Here is a 15,244-nt window from a genome sequence, read left to right on the forward strand (position 1 = left end):
TTCATTTTTTATTTGAAAGTGTGGTCGATTTTAATGCGCTACAGAAGATTGATTAACGCAGGGATTACATTCCACAAGTATCATAGCTATGCACGGTATAGGATTGATTATTGCGATCTTTTGTATTAAGGGAACAAAAATGTCGTAATTTTATCTGAACTTTCTTCATTCCTCGTACTCGTTGCACTATTATTGGGGAAGTAACAAACCCATTTTTGGGGAGTGATTTGATCAAATTGAGAGGTATACATCTATATATCAAATTAAAGCTGAAGACCTATAGAATAATATTAGACATGATGTGGAAATATTCGCGAGGACACTTTCTGGTAAAACCGGATTTTGGGTCAAAAACACTAAAAATCATAATTTTCCAAATATCTTTATTATTTTTTCAAACTATTGACCCCATTCAAACAAATTCACCATCAAATGAAAGGTTGCTCTCTGTACAATAGAAAAATAATAGTGATTGCAATATTTAGACATAAAATTTTCATTGCATGATTGAAAATTTGGGTAAAAAATGTAATTTTCGGTCCTCCTTTTTGTCAGGTATGATACAGTAGAAGAATAATAAATCTTATTGGTATAATTTCAAAATTACCTTTTAATCACTCATCACTATCATCATATTACAGGTAAAGATACATTAATATCTCTAAAATAGAACATTGTTAAAGATACTGAAATATAAGTGTAATGTGTTAGGAACCAACAATCCTTCAAACTAGATTCACTTGCTGTTCTTTTTGTAAAGCAATAGTATGTCTTGTGTTAAAGGTTATTGTAATAACTAACAACTTGGAAAAGGAATATGATTATTACACAAGCCATTCTTCATTGTCACTGGTTATCTTCACCAAGATCATTCATGGTGTTAGTGTAATTCTGTCCACGCTTGCAAGGACACAGTTCAATACAGATTGCTCTGTCTAGAAATGCATCACACCGAGGAGCATGGGGACTTGCAGCAGGTGCAAACAAGGCAGTCAAGAACTTCCGAAGCAGTTTGATGTTCAAACAATGTGGGGTTGAGCAATCCATTCACCCTAGTCCAGGCAAAATCTTCAAGGTTACCAACCTCTGGTTTACAACAATGAGAACTTGTCCAGATGCTAGTTTGCCGCATCACACGCTTTCGAAAGCTGTCGAAAGCTGTCTTCGCATGAGGGAAGTTTGGCAAGCTCAATGTCTGTTGAAATCTCATGTCATTCAAAGAGTGACATGGTTTAACCTTCTTCCTGGGGTCATACAAGGCTGACGTTAGATTGCCTGCAGACCAGCACTGCTGCATCAAGGTTTCCTGAAGATAAGACTTGATGACTTGAAAACAGATCTTTGTCTTTCATCTTTGTCTTTGTCTTCTTGCCAACATGAAAATAATGCTGATGACGTTTCTCAGCCAGTAAAGGCATGGATTCCTGGCAAAGCAAATGACATTGATGATCCAAGAAGATGGCAGATGTTATGGACATGATTGAACCAGTGCTTGTCCGTGACTTCAGAAGACACTCCAGTTTTCACGGACATGCTCCATTTGTGGACAACAGCAGATATATAGTATGAGAACATCTGTATCAGGGGACTTGATGATGATACTTCCTTCAAATGCCTCTCTTCAAACTCACCATTGCAGTACATGGCGTTGAAGAGCATGCATGTATCAACTTCTTCTTGAGAACATTCAAGTGCATCAATGCAAGCATCGCCAGTGGGAGGGATCAACTTGGTCACCATTCCATCTTCATATCTTCCTGAGAGATACAATCCTCCTTGTTGTTCTGTTGACATTGTAGCAACTTGGACTTTGGTACACAAAACGTTGTTAACTGTGACATGTTCTCAGATACACCAAGAAACTTGTTCCACTGTGGAATCTGTCTGCCTGATGACACTTGATACTTCTTGCCGGTGTTGAGGTCAGCCCTTCGTGAACGTTCTGCAGACTTAGTGGAGTTGCGATTGTCATACTGGTCGAACATATCTATGACAGTATCAGCCCTTGTGAAACACTGCTTCATATTTTGCATATAACTGTCAGCAACACTATCCAACGCGGAGGGAATGGCAGGCTTCATACTTATCAATATTGCCATTTTATCGCGAATGTGGACAGTGTCTTTTTGTCAAAGTCTGGTAAAGTGTCAACATTCTGTACAATTTCTTCTAATTTGTCTGTCAAATCGGCATTGGATGTCTTCCTCCTTGATCCATCTTCATTGAAAAGTAATGTAGGAACTGATCCTGTGGGATGTGCGAGAACCTTAGCCATTGTGACATCATCACGACAATCTGTCAGACATAATGGTCTTCTAAAGACCATTTCTGCGTCCAAAGTCGAACAGTTCCATCTTCACTAAGAAACATCTATGATAAAGCAAATCCTGACCACAAAGGTCATTTCCAAACAACTGCACAAGTCTGGTAAAAATATCGTCTTGGCTCAATTGGGGAGTGATTGTAATTCTCCAGGTGATAAATTTGTTCGAGCACTAATTATGATGCAGTACTCGGCAGATGAATGTTTACCCTTTTGGACTTGGTCCTTTTAAATCCATTTCTCTTTGAAGTTAACCTGAAATAAGGAAAGTTTCATCATTAAATCTTCTTACATTTATTAACAGTAGAACATATTTCATAAAGAGAGTGGGTGGTGGGGTAGTACAGTGGTTAAGGCGTTCGCTCATTACGCTGAAGACCTTGATTTGATTCCCCACATGGGTACAATGTGTGAAGTCCATTTCAGGTGTCCCCCGCCATGATAGTGCTGAAATGTTGCTAAAAGCGGTGCAAAACTAAACTCACTCATAAAGAGAATTCCTTTCTTAAACATGAAAGGTCATTATGATTTGGGTTAAGAGCAACATTTAAAGTAAATACGTCTTACAAATAAAGGTAGGATTTTATCAATAAATAAGTCAACGTAGGTGTAACTTCTGTGATATTATATATAGAGATATACATATCTAAAAGGCTCATGAGAGAGTGATCTTTTTTGGACTTGTCCATACTGCACTGGCTTTGGCTCCATTGCTTAAGATTTTCAGAAATATACCTGAATGAAAAAAAAATTAAACATGAAATCTTCAAAGATTTAAAATATATCATTGTTTCAGGGATGAAAACATTTCATGAAAAGAAATGCCCTTCTTAAACACAAAATTTCATTTTGACACAACCAAATAAGAGCTTTTTGTTATGTTTAATATTCATTATAAAAAAAAGTTGGGATCTCCTCACTGAATATATGTGACTGTATGCGAAACTACTGTGAAATACATACATACCTAAAAGGTACGTGAAAGTGTTCAATTTTGGACTTGACCTATCTTGACAGAATTGGGCACTTATGTATCTGTATAAGTTTAAGTTTAATCATTAAATTTGTTTACATTCGTAAAGTATCAATAAAAACAATAGAAAAACTATTTCAAAAACGGAAATGTCTTTTTAAAAAATACAAGCTTTCATTATGATGCTACATGAAAATGATAGCAATTTTTTTTAAATATGTACATTGTATTTAAAAAAATCAAGATATTATTAATAAAAAAAAGAATGTATGTGAAACTATTAAAGGTAAAAGTTTAACAAATAAAGAAATCTAATGCGCAGTTTTGAAAAAACCTTTGCAATCAATGTTCTTGTTATATTTTACCAAAAAAATTCAAATATAAATTAAAAGGTGTTTTAGTGAAAATAATTTTGGACAGCATGCACATATTGAATTATATCTATGTTTATAAATATAATTCAATCTATTGAAGAAATTGTCCTGTCAAGTTATAAGATAGTGTTTATATTTTGGTGGAAAAAAAAATACATATATAACAAAATTATGTTTGGGGAAATTATATACGTTAAGAAAGAAATTATTTCATTTCTAAATTTTTATAATCAACATATCTTCTTTAAAAATCACTTCAAAACATATTTATTGCTAAAATTGGGGGGTTTTTTTAGTTGAGGATCACAATCGGGTAATATTAAGTTGTAGGGAAATATTGCTTACACTGACAAGGCATTTTATACAGGGTGGCCCTCTCAGGGTTTCAGAATGTTATCTGTACATTTTTTCAAAACTTCTTTGATAAGAATCATCAAAAACCTAATAAAATCATAATTTTATAATATCTGAAATATAATTGGACCAATAATAGAAAGATAAAGCATAAGATTATCTGAATAGGATTTGATGAATATTTTCATCCTTAAAATGGCCTCTCAAGGAGTTTCATCAGTTAAAACTTTAGAGTTAGTTATCTTGAAATCTGTCAATGAAACAGTTGACTTTAAACATGTAAAATGCCATGAAAATACCTAAGAATATCAGGTAAAATAACAAATTACCTATTTAAAATGCATTTCAAAATTTGATGATCAAACAAGATTAGTGCATAACTAACCCACTGGTAATCTTCTGTAATTTCTATCATTGAAACATAAGGTTCTGTGGAAATGTACACAATTAGAAAACAACTTACCTCAATAATGATATTGAAGAAATCTGAAGACTTGTCAATGCTTCGAATGAAAATCTTTGGAAAAGGATTTAACAAGCTGTCAAGTTCCAAATGTCAACACTGCTAGGACAGGAAGTGGTCTCAGCAGACTGCAGGGAGTACTGGTAGTACTGTTTTCTTGATGACTCATTTTACGGCAGAGTTTCTCTACAGACTTCATTGGTGTGACATAAAAACGTTTTTATAAGAAAATGTCCACATAAATTTCACCACATCATTTTATTTCTTAATGCTCAGATCACAAGCTTTCATTTCATGTATAGATTGTGTATACCTCTCTCAGATATAAAAAACAAATGGTTTTTGAAGGAATATCAGGTTTGTGTCCTGCCCTATATGGAACCCCTACAATTGTCACAGATTCATGTTACGGCCAACAGGATCATACTGTAGTCTCCCTTAGGCCACAGTACCATTGCCTGATCACGGTTAGCATCGCTTGTGCTTAGAGCCAACGTATTCTGTCAATTAATCTATAAAAGAGTATATTCAGAATATCCTTAAACTATCTGCGGTATTTGGGGAGCCTAGTACTAAAAGCGTTTGCTCAGCATGACCTGATTTCTCACATTGCTGTATTGTGTGAAAACAATTTCTGGACTCACCATTATGATGTCCCAGGTAATATATCACTAAAACAGTAACAATATTCTCATTCACTCACTCAAACTACTGAACAGGTTAGTAAATTATTCCATTTCATGAAGTGTCATCCTAAATAGTTGATGTGATTGTATTCAGTATATTTCCTTCTGTTCTGTCTTTTGTACATTTTCAAGAGGCCATGACAACACGATCATGGTCCCATTCAAACTTATATGATGTTTCCTACTTCGATATTCATACCATTATGGTCTTCAACTGTGACGGAATCAATAGTGCAAGCCATCGGCTTATGATTCCTACTCAGTTGCAGAAGTAATATTGCTTATAAAAATACAGCTAAGTATTTATTTACCATAGATGCATTTCCTTTTCAGCAGACAAGGAACAATATCTACTGTTACAATATATAGAAGTGGGGACCAATGGTGCTCCTCATCGCGAATGCAAGTAAAACAGATTCTCACTTCTGTCAGTACATCCACATTCCGTATCTTCACTTGGAACTGATCCATGTCCAACCTGTGCTATGATAATGAGTGAGTGAGTGAGTGTTCAAGAAATGGGCTTCACACAATGTACCCATGTTGGGAATCGAACCCGAGTTTTCGGCGTAACGAGCGTACGCTGTATCCACTAGACTACACCACCGTTCACTGTGCTATGATAGAGTGACAAGCATCAATCCCAAACTACAGTACTTCAAACACGTTGGATGGAACCTTACATCTCTCCAACTTTCTACGCCTTTCATTATTTTTGTACAATCACTATGCAATCCCTGGCCCTCTGTTGCCAACCTTATGCCCAGTCGGTAGCATGAAACTGAAAATAGCTAGCTGTTTGAATATTCATGCCTACAGCGTTCTCGGATTGATGTGAGATGTATTTAGGTAGAAAAATTCAGAACGTAGCGTTTGAATTATCTTATATCACGGCATATAAAGAGAATATTTGAATACAGTGAGGAATATTATTCTTCAGTGTAAGAAACACGTATTGGGTGTCTAACATATACATCAATGTCTGCATAAAATAATATCAGGCTGTGTATGGCAATAATGGTTAAAGGAATCAGCCAAAGCATTGATTAAAGACGCTTCATGGCTTTCCCTGCGGCCTGGTGATAGATTATTGTTTATAACAGAGGGGACATTGAAAAACACCTTGTGAAGTTGCAATGACAATATTTATGAATTCTAGTGGACGATGATTATCTCCCATTTATGTAACTGCTATAACGATCTATAGAAAGACTCCGTCCTTGTTATCAACTTGAGATGTGGCGTTCATGTTTTTGTCACTAATAAATTAAATAAATACATATTCTGTAATGCACATTATGCCTAACCCTCTCGACCATGGCTTTCATGGGAACCTTTAAGTCTATTCTGGCCGCAAGAAAATAGTATCTTTTGCATTAAGAAGCACAAGATCTATTAATAGATGTTGAGTTTCAAAATATTGCAGTAGTATAAGAACATTTTGTCATGTTGATATAACAATGGCAATATCGAATGGTTATTCACATTGCAATCTACATTGACATCCTTGATCAATATGCAAATTACACTTGATGTTTAAAGGTTTATGTCCCCTTCGACATATACATTTTTTAGTTTTATATGAAATAGAACATGACTGCCTGAGGTGGTATACGGAAAATTAATCGACCGCATTAATGACTATTTTGCAAAGGCTTTCGATTCTGTGCAGCGGGATAAACTATGGAGACTTCTACAATCGCACGGTCTTAGTAGTAAAATGAATAAAATGTTGAAGAGTATATACGAAGATGTTAAAGTGTGTGTAAGGAATCAGCATGAATTATCTGAACCTTTCATTAGTGAACTAGGTGTTAGACAAGGCTGTATTTTAAGCCCTTTCCTTTTTACGTTTTTCATTAATGAATTAGCAATACAAATATGTGACACATATACGAATGGGATTCAACTACACCCAGATACAATACAACTATTTCTGCTACTCTTTGACGATGATATTGTACTATTCTCTAGTACTGTTAGCGTTTTTACAGAAACAAATAGATGAATTAGACAAATTTTCTGACCAATATAAATTGTGTGTAAACAGAGACAAAACCAAAATTATCGTCTTTAAGAAAGGTGGAAAGCTCTCTAAATTAGAAAAATGGTAGTATAAAGGGCAACTACTCAAAACTACCAGTGTTTATAAGTATCTTGGTGTATATTTTTGTAATAGCCTTTCCTGGTCCAAACACACAAAACAAGCGTCAGCACAAGCCCTGAAAATCCTTATCGGTGTTTGTAAAAATATGAGATCGTTGGGTGAAATGTCCTTTAACACATTCTTTAAAATATTCGATATGAAGATAAGTCCAATACTTCTATATGGCTCTGAAATATGGGGATTACAACAATATAACAGTATTGAAAGAGTTCATTTATATGCATGCAAAAAGTTTCTTGGTGTAAAACCGAACACATGTAACAGGATGGTTTACGGAGAATTAGGTAGATTCCCCTTGTTTATATACTCTTCCATTAAAGCCATAAAGTATTGGGTAAGATTACTGCATATGCCATGCCATAGGTTTCCGCAAAAATGTTATGACATAATGAAATTGTATGACGAAAATGGGAAAAGGAATTGGGTGAGTGATATTAGGGAGTTGTTGTACAAAACTGGTTATGGTTATGTGTGGTGTGATCACAATGTTCAGTTGCATACCAATTTTATCATATCATTTACACAAAGAATGAAAGATATCTATTTCCAGTCTTGGTCGGAATCACTACTTCTGTCCACAAAATGTTTATACTATAACCAATGGAAATCTGACATACGTTTTGAAGACTATTTAGCAAAAATCGGCGTAAAGAAGTTCCGTATAGCTCTCTCTCGTTTTCGTTGCTCTTCCCATGAATTATGTATTGAAACTGGCAGGTATGCAGGTATACAAAGAGAAAACAGAATATGTCAGTTATGTAATATGAGTACTGTTGAGGATGAACTACATTTTCTTCTAATCTGTCCTGTTTATACGACTCTACGAACAAAATACCTAAAGCCATACTATTATAAGCATCCAAGTATAAGAACATTAATTTCACTATTAACATATACTACCACATCAATATTACAGAATCTGGCAATGTACATCTATTTCGCTATGAGATTAAGAAAAAGTATTGTTACAGAAAAGAATTTATAAATGATTTCTATCTACTCATGTAAACTCTAAATGTACTACAGGCCTGTGGCCTTTTAAGTACTGAAATAAAGATTGACTACTCTATAATACAGCAACTTGTTGCATATAATAATAATAATAATAATAATTGATTTATAGAGCGCCTATTTCCAAAAGATATTGCTCAATGGCGTTATGAAGAGAAAAGATTGTAGACAATGTCTATGGAAAAGAGAGTTTGAACAGATGAGTTTTGAGGGCCGTTTTGAAAGCATCAGCAGATTCTATTTCTTTTAGGGTGAGTGGTAGAATGTTCCAGAGATAGGGGGCTGCAGCAGAGAACGCTCTTGATCCCATGGCTGTTTTGACGTGAGGCTGTGTAAGCAGTAGGGAGTTTGATGAGCGGAGCAATCGGCTTGGAACATGGAGATGAATGAGGCTTTTAAGATATTGAGAAAACATGTTTTCATAGATGCAGCTGTGTGTAAGAAGAAGAAGTTTGTATTGAATTCTGCTTGATACAGGAAGCCAGTGAAGAGTTTGGAGGATAGGTGTCACAGTTTGGTAGCGTGGTGCACGGGCAACAACACGGGCGGCTGAATTCTGAATCCGTTGGAGTTGTGAAAGGAGCTGTTGAGGAATGTTGTAATAGAGGAGTTGCAGTAATCAAGTTTAGAGAGAACAAGGCTGGTCGTTAGAAGCTGGGCGGTGTTGAAGTCTAAGAGGGTTCGGATCTTGCTAATATTGAAGATATGGTAGAAACATCCTTTGCTGAGTGATTTGATTTGATTTTCTAATGACATTGTTGATTGAAAGATGACACCAAGATTTTTTGCAGAGTCGGACTGCGTGATAACATCTTGTCCAATTTCAAGAGATAAACTGTCAGGCACTTTGGAAAGTTGATGCCTGGATCCGATGGTTAAGAACTCAGTCTTTGTGTCATTCAATTTCAGAAAGTTCAAGGTCATCCAGTCTCTTATTTCAGCAATACATTGTTGTATCATCAGTGCACAACCTTAAGCAAGGTTAGGTTCCGCTGACAGATATAACTGATTGTCATCAGCATAAAGATGAAATTGCAGTGAGTGCTTTCGGACAATGTCACCAATGGGAAGAATGTACAGACTAAACAGTAAAGGTCCAAGGACAGATCCTTGGGGAACGCCATAGTGGAGTGGTGATGCAGTGGAGAGTACAGATTCCACTTTGACGGACTGTGACCTATCAGATAGGTAAGAACGTACCCAGTCAAGGACAATTCCATCGATACCGACTCTGACCTTCAGACGCTGCAGAAGAATTTGGTGATCATTAGTATCAAAAGCACTGGAGAGATCCAAAAGAACAAGGAGAGTCACCTGACGCTGGTCCATGGCAGTCATGATGTCATTGTGTACTTGGACTAGCGCAGTCTCTGTACTGTGCTTTGACCTGTACGCTGATTGGTAGGGCTCCATCAAGTCATGTTGCTGAAGGTGTTCCACAATTCTGTTTGCAACAATCTTCTCGAGACATTTAGACAGAAAGGACAAATTTGACACTGGCCTGTAGTTTCTGAAATTGATATATTGCTCAAATACATACATGCACGCTTCGTATGATCTACACAACATAATAATGTTATGCCAATATGAATGGAATAAAAACAATGTTACCTTAGTTTCGATAAATGCAAAACACCGGGAAACCGTGTACAGGAAGTTTGTACAAATGACATTGGACCATATCATCAACTGGAAGGAACAAAAATGATAAGTAGTGAGCATGAACGTGTTGGAAGATTTATATCCCGTCTGAACATGAGGAGAACATGCAATAATGAACGAACCCAATTATCATTGGGTCTTGACAACAAGGAATCACGTCTGAAGAGGTTGCAGGTCTACGTACTTCACCATTTCTAGTGTAAGTGGTTTAGGACACACTCCTAGCTATTTTCCGTCTATTGTAGAACGTGACACTATTGACCATACGTGCGGATTCGGGTTAGAATTGATCTTCAGTGACCTAACGTGATCGGGTGGTCAGGTTCGCTGACTTTTATATGCATGTCATCGTAACTCTCGCAGACATATACTCATGATGACAGTCACTAAATTGTCTGGTACAATCTACAGACCGCCGTCATATTTTGGGAATACTGTTGAATGCAACATAAACAACAAACCTACATCACGCTTATCCAATTTCACAACAAAATCGCATCCCCCCTTTTCCATCACTTGTTCACACGCACGCACGCACACACACACGCCTCTGACCTGCTATCCTCAGTGGATGAGTGAGTTAAAATTTTAAGCCACATCAACGGTATCGTGACTAAAACATGTAACAGATTCATAATAAATGAAGTAAAAAATTAAACGCTGTCCACGAAGGACAGAAACACAACTAAAAGATCACAGATATAGATATAAAACTAGCTTGAAAATCTTAAACGTTTTAACTATAGAAGACAATACGATATAAAAAACAGGCTACAGATTGCCAACAACTGAAGGTAGATCACCATACTGATATCCTCAGCTCCACAATATTTTGTAAATACTATTTGTTTAAAGACATACGTATATGTACATATGCACGTGTGTGAACCATCCAATGAGAAACTAGGTACTTGTTATGTATGACAAAACTGTATTATGGAGATCATGAACCTATTTTCGGATTATTATTTTTATAATTTCAGTCTCCAATCTTTATGTGTTTACAACCTGTTAATATTGTAAGAGTTATTACATCAAAAAGTTAGAAAAGAAATTGACAATCTCGTTTTGCCTCAAAAGGTGTGAATATGATACAAAATGTCAATAGCTTGTCCCTGTTTGATTCCCAGATCTTTGCGTGTCTTTATACACTTGTTAGTAGCACAATGAAAGTACGTACTAATGTACATTGGACACTAACGTACATTGGACACATACGTATATGTACATATGCACGTGTGTGAACCATCCAATGAGAAACAAGGTACTTGTTATGCATGACAAAACTGTATTATGGAGGCCATGAACATATTTTCGGATTATTATATTGACAATTTCAATTTCAGTCTTTATGTGTTTACAATCAGCTAATTCTGCAACAGTTATTATATGATAGAGTTAATATAAAAATTGACAATCCCGTTTTGCCACAAAATGTGTGAATCTGGTGTAAAATGTCAATAGCTTTTCGCTGTATGACTAACTAAAACTCTCAGTGTTTTCATACACTTGTTAATAACACATTGAAAGTACGTGAAAACGTACATTGGAGACTATTCGGTAATATTCGGTGTATCTAAAGATTCGTAAAGACCAATTCATGTTAAATCTAAGCCCACTTGTAGCGATGACGGAATTTAACGGCCTAAGGAAAGAGTAAGTGAGTGAATATGGATTTACGCCGCTTTTAACAATATTCCAGCAATATCACGGCGGATGACACTAGAAATGGGCTTCATATGGTGACTCGAACCCGGATCATCAGCAGGCCGAGCGAATGCTTTAAATAATAGGCTACCCCACCGCCCCCTAAGGAAATACTTTTAGAATATGCATAACAATCTACTGAAACCGCTAATTGATGATCGACAATTACGTCTATCACCAAGTGCCCTTTGACAGGCAATTTAGAGAGACTTTGAAAATGTGGTCACAGGTCTTTGCCAATCATGACTGCTGTCAAAGAAGCCATGTATTTACTCTGGCGGGACCAAGCTTCATCTTCCTGTTTCTTTATACGTGGAAAATAGTCATAAGCGAGTCATCGTCTTAAATCTCGTACCTCTTCTGCTCATCACTGCATGGGTTTGGAGACTTTGTGGATGAAGAACCATTCACTCTCACGAAGTCAACACATATTTCAGTTGAACCGTTCTAGACAATCATTTCTATTGCCTTCACCTCGAGCATTGGATGTCCATTTAAAACGGCTCATCGTATTATCAATCTCAACTCCCTGGGGATCATACAACTCTTGCAGCCACTAGGCGGACCGAGTTAATGTGGCTTTCCCATGCTTGCGAGGTACCCATTCACAGCTGGGTGGACTGGGACACATAGTCACGGCACCTTGTCCAAGTTTACTGCACGTTACTGTACCCGCAACTAGGTGTTTGTACGTATTCATGTGGCCACCATCTGGTCATCTACCAACGCATTCGTGGGTTCTTTTAAGTGCACAGCGTTGTGTACTGTACACTAGGGGTTGTGAAGAGTCTGCACACAAAGTTGACTTCAAAGTTTTTACACCCTGTCACAAGTGGGCTCGATCCCGGCACCTCAAGCTCGCTGGATCATTAGCCTGGCGCCTTAGACAGCTCGCCCACCACGCCCCAATTGTAATGGTGAAAGATGTTACGAGGCGGTCGGACCTGCCGCTTTAATAGGCTTGCCACGTTGCACTGCCTTTTTCACTAAAGTAATTATATCAGCTGTATAGTTTTAGTGGTTTAAGGGTTCAGTAGTTTACTGAGTGTGAACTAGGTCAGGAAAGTACATAGCTGATAACAAGATACGACTGTGCTGTAGTCTATCTACGGGGGATAGTCTCCTGCATCCCCAGTGGGGATCACCATCAATCTGTCTCATTAGAGCCTTCACATCCTGCAGACGTACAACCAACATGCGGTGCGACGACAATTTATGTTTGTCCTTTTTTTCTCAAAAGCACTTCCAGCTGGTGTGTAGTTATCTGGTGGTTTGAGAATGTAATGAACGTAAAATAAAACAGAACAGTTAGCTGTAGAGATGCAAACTAGATTGGACTGTTTTCTGTATCACTAGGGGTTTCTCTCAAATATCTAGGGGCGATGACCACCAGTCGGTTTAATTACACCATTGCCAGAATGTCCGACCTACCGCCTCTCCCTGCTGAAATCTGTGTGAAGACGTATCTCTCCTTTCTGCGGCCAATCAAATGGTTCACTATTCACACTGATGCTAAAACATGTTCCGGGGTCCTCCGTTTACACCGAGTCTGGGAGAGTCAGTATGTATTTCGTGCATTAACCGGAGGGCGTGTAATCAAAATGAATAGATTTCTACGAGCGCTCTTGGCTTACTTGGTTAGTTCGTTAGTATATTTGACTGAGGAATGTTGAATGCCAGACCAATTCTACATCGACAGTGTGTCTATAGACAGCCGTGGGAAACATATCGTTGTAGACATTGGTTGCATTATTACCAATCTGTTTGGGTTGAAAGTGATATTCTATTTATGACATATATTGAGTCTGCAAGAACGTTGACCACATCAACATTGAGTGAGTCAATATTCACTGTCACACCGGCAATATTCCAGCCATATCGTGACTAAAACAAGTTATGCATTAATAATACGTTTTAAAGTATTAAACCTGAGCTCAGGACAGTGACGAACTGTATATAAGAAGAAGTATATATACTATCAAGCAAAAGTTTAGACTCACTTAAAGCACTCACGGTATGTTATGCATATATGTGTGGATACATCGAAGATGAATTTCTCTATCTTGGGTGAAACCACCTGCATGACCTTATGTAGATGAGAGCACGAGGATAATGCATCAAATTCCTGAAAAGCACGTGCAAACATCGTGCATGTGAACAGCTGCGTTTTGGTGTAAAGCTTTGTTAAGACTTCTCCAATTTTTGCTGAGTTTCATCAGTAGTATATACAATGGGGGTTCTGGACCACTTTCAACCAAAGCCTCTGCAAAGCCTTATTTCACAAGTAAGGCTTTGGTCGGGCCCTTAGCTCTTGCTACCATTACCCCTACTATGAAAAAGTTTGGGGGGCCTCCTAGCCGCGCCGGGGGTATGGCTGGAGTGTGTTGGTATCCTGGGATTGCATAGGCTGCGTCTAACGTGCCGCTATGGCACTATGCCATGTTTACTTCGATGAAACAGTTTAATGTGAATCGCCTATAATCTCTTTGGTGTTTGTAATAAAGGCTTGCCGGGCTTTTTGTACTCCCTGTTCTATGTACTTTTTTTTCTCGTCCTCGCTGATAGTAGACTTACGAGACTTGGACCGAATATCTTGTTTCATTTTGTTATATTTTGTGAGTTCAGAGAGGATTGAACTAAACTCCTCCTCTGAGATCTTACTGTCAGTGAGTGCCGTGGAAATACGCTCACTTACTGTGTTCAGCTTTGCTTCGGCCAGAACCCTGATCTCATCGTGTTTCAATGCCTTACGATGCAGTCTACGTGATGCCCACTTAAGCGCCAACCCTAACACCCCTGCCACCCCAGCTGTTATTTCGATACCTAGCACTACGGGGGTAGCCACGATGGTAGCTAACAACCCAACACCTGCCGCTCCCAGCCCCATGCTGGTTGCCATAAGGGCAGTGTCAGCCCCGTCCACGATATTGAAAGCTCTATGGTACTTTTTACATAGTGCTTTCCGCGTGTCGCGGTCTTGCTCTAGTTGACGTTTTACATCACATAACTGCCTCAAGCGGAACCCATCTACGGTTTCCAGTGTCTTCGCTACTTCCTCTACGACTGGGTATAGCCCCATCCTATAAGTTCGTTAGTATATTTGACTGAGGAATGTTGAATGCCAGACCAATTCTACATCGACAGTGTGTCTATAGACAGCCGTGGGAAACATATCGTTGTAGACATTGGTTGCATTATTACCAATCTGTTTGGGTTGAAAGTGATATTCTATTTATGACATATATTGAGTCTGCAAGAACGTTGACCACATCAACATTGAGTGAGTCAATATTCACTGTCACACCGGCAATATTCCAGCCATATCGTGACTAAAACAAGTTATGCATTAATAATACGTTTTAAAGTATTAAACCTGAGCTCAGGACAGTGACGAACTGTATATAAGAAGAAGTATATATACTATCAAGCAAAAGTTTAGACTCACTTAAAGCACTCACGGTATGTTATGCATATATGTGTGGATACATCGAAGATGAATTTCTCTATCTTGGGTGAAACCACCT

The sequence above is a fragment of the Haliotis rubra genome, unplaced genomic scaffold, assembly GCF_003918875.1.
Source record: "Haliotis rubra isolate DU_JTF1 unplaced genomic scaffold, ASM391887v1 Scf1015, whole genome shotgun sequence".
Taxonomy (NCBI): domain Eukaryota; kingdom Metazoa; phylum Mollusca; class Gastropoda; order Lepetellida; family Haliotidae; genus Haliotis; species Haliotis rubra.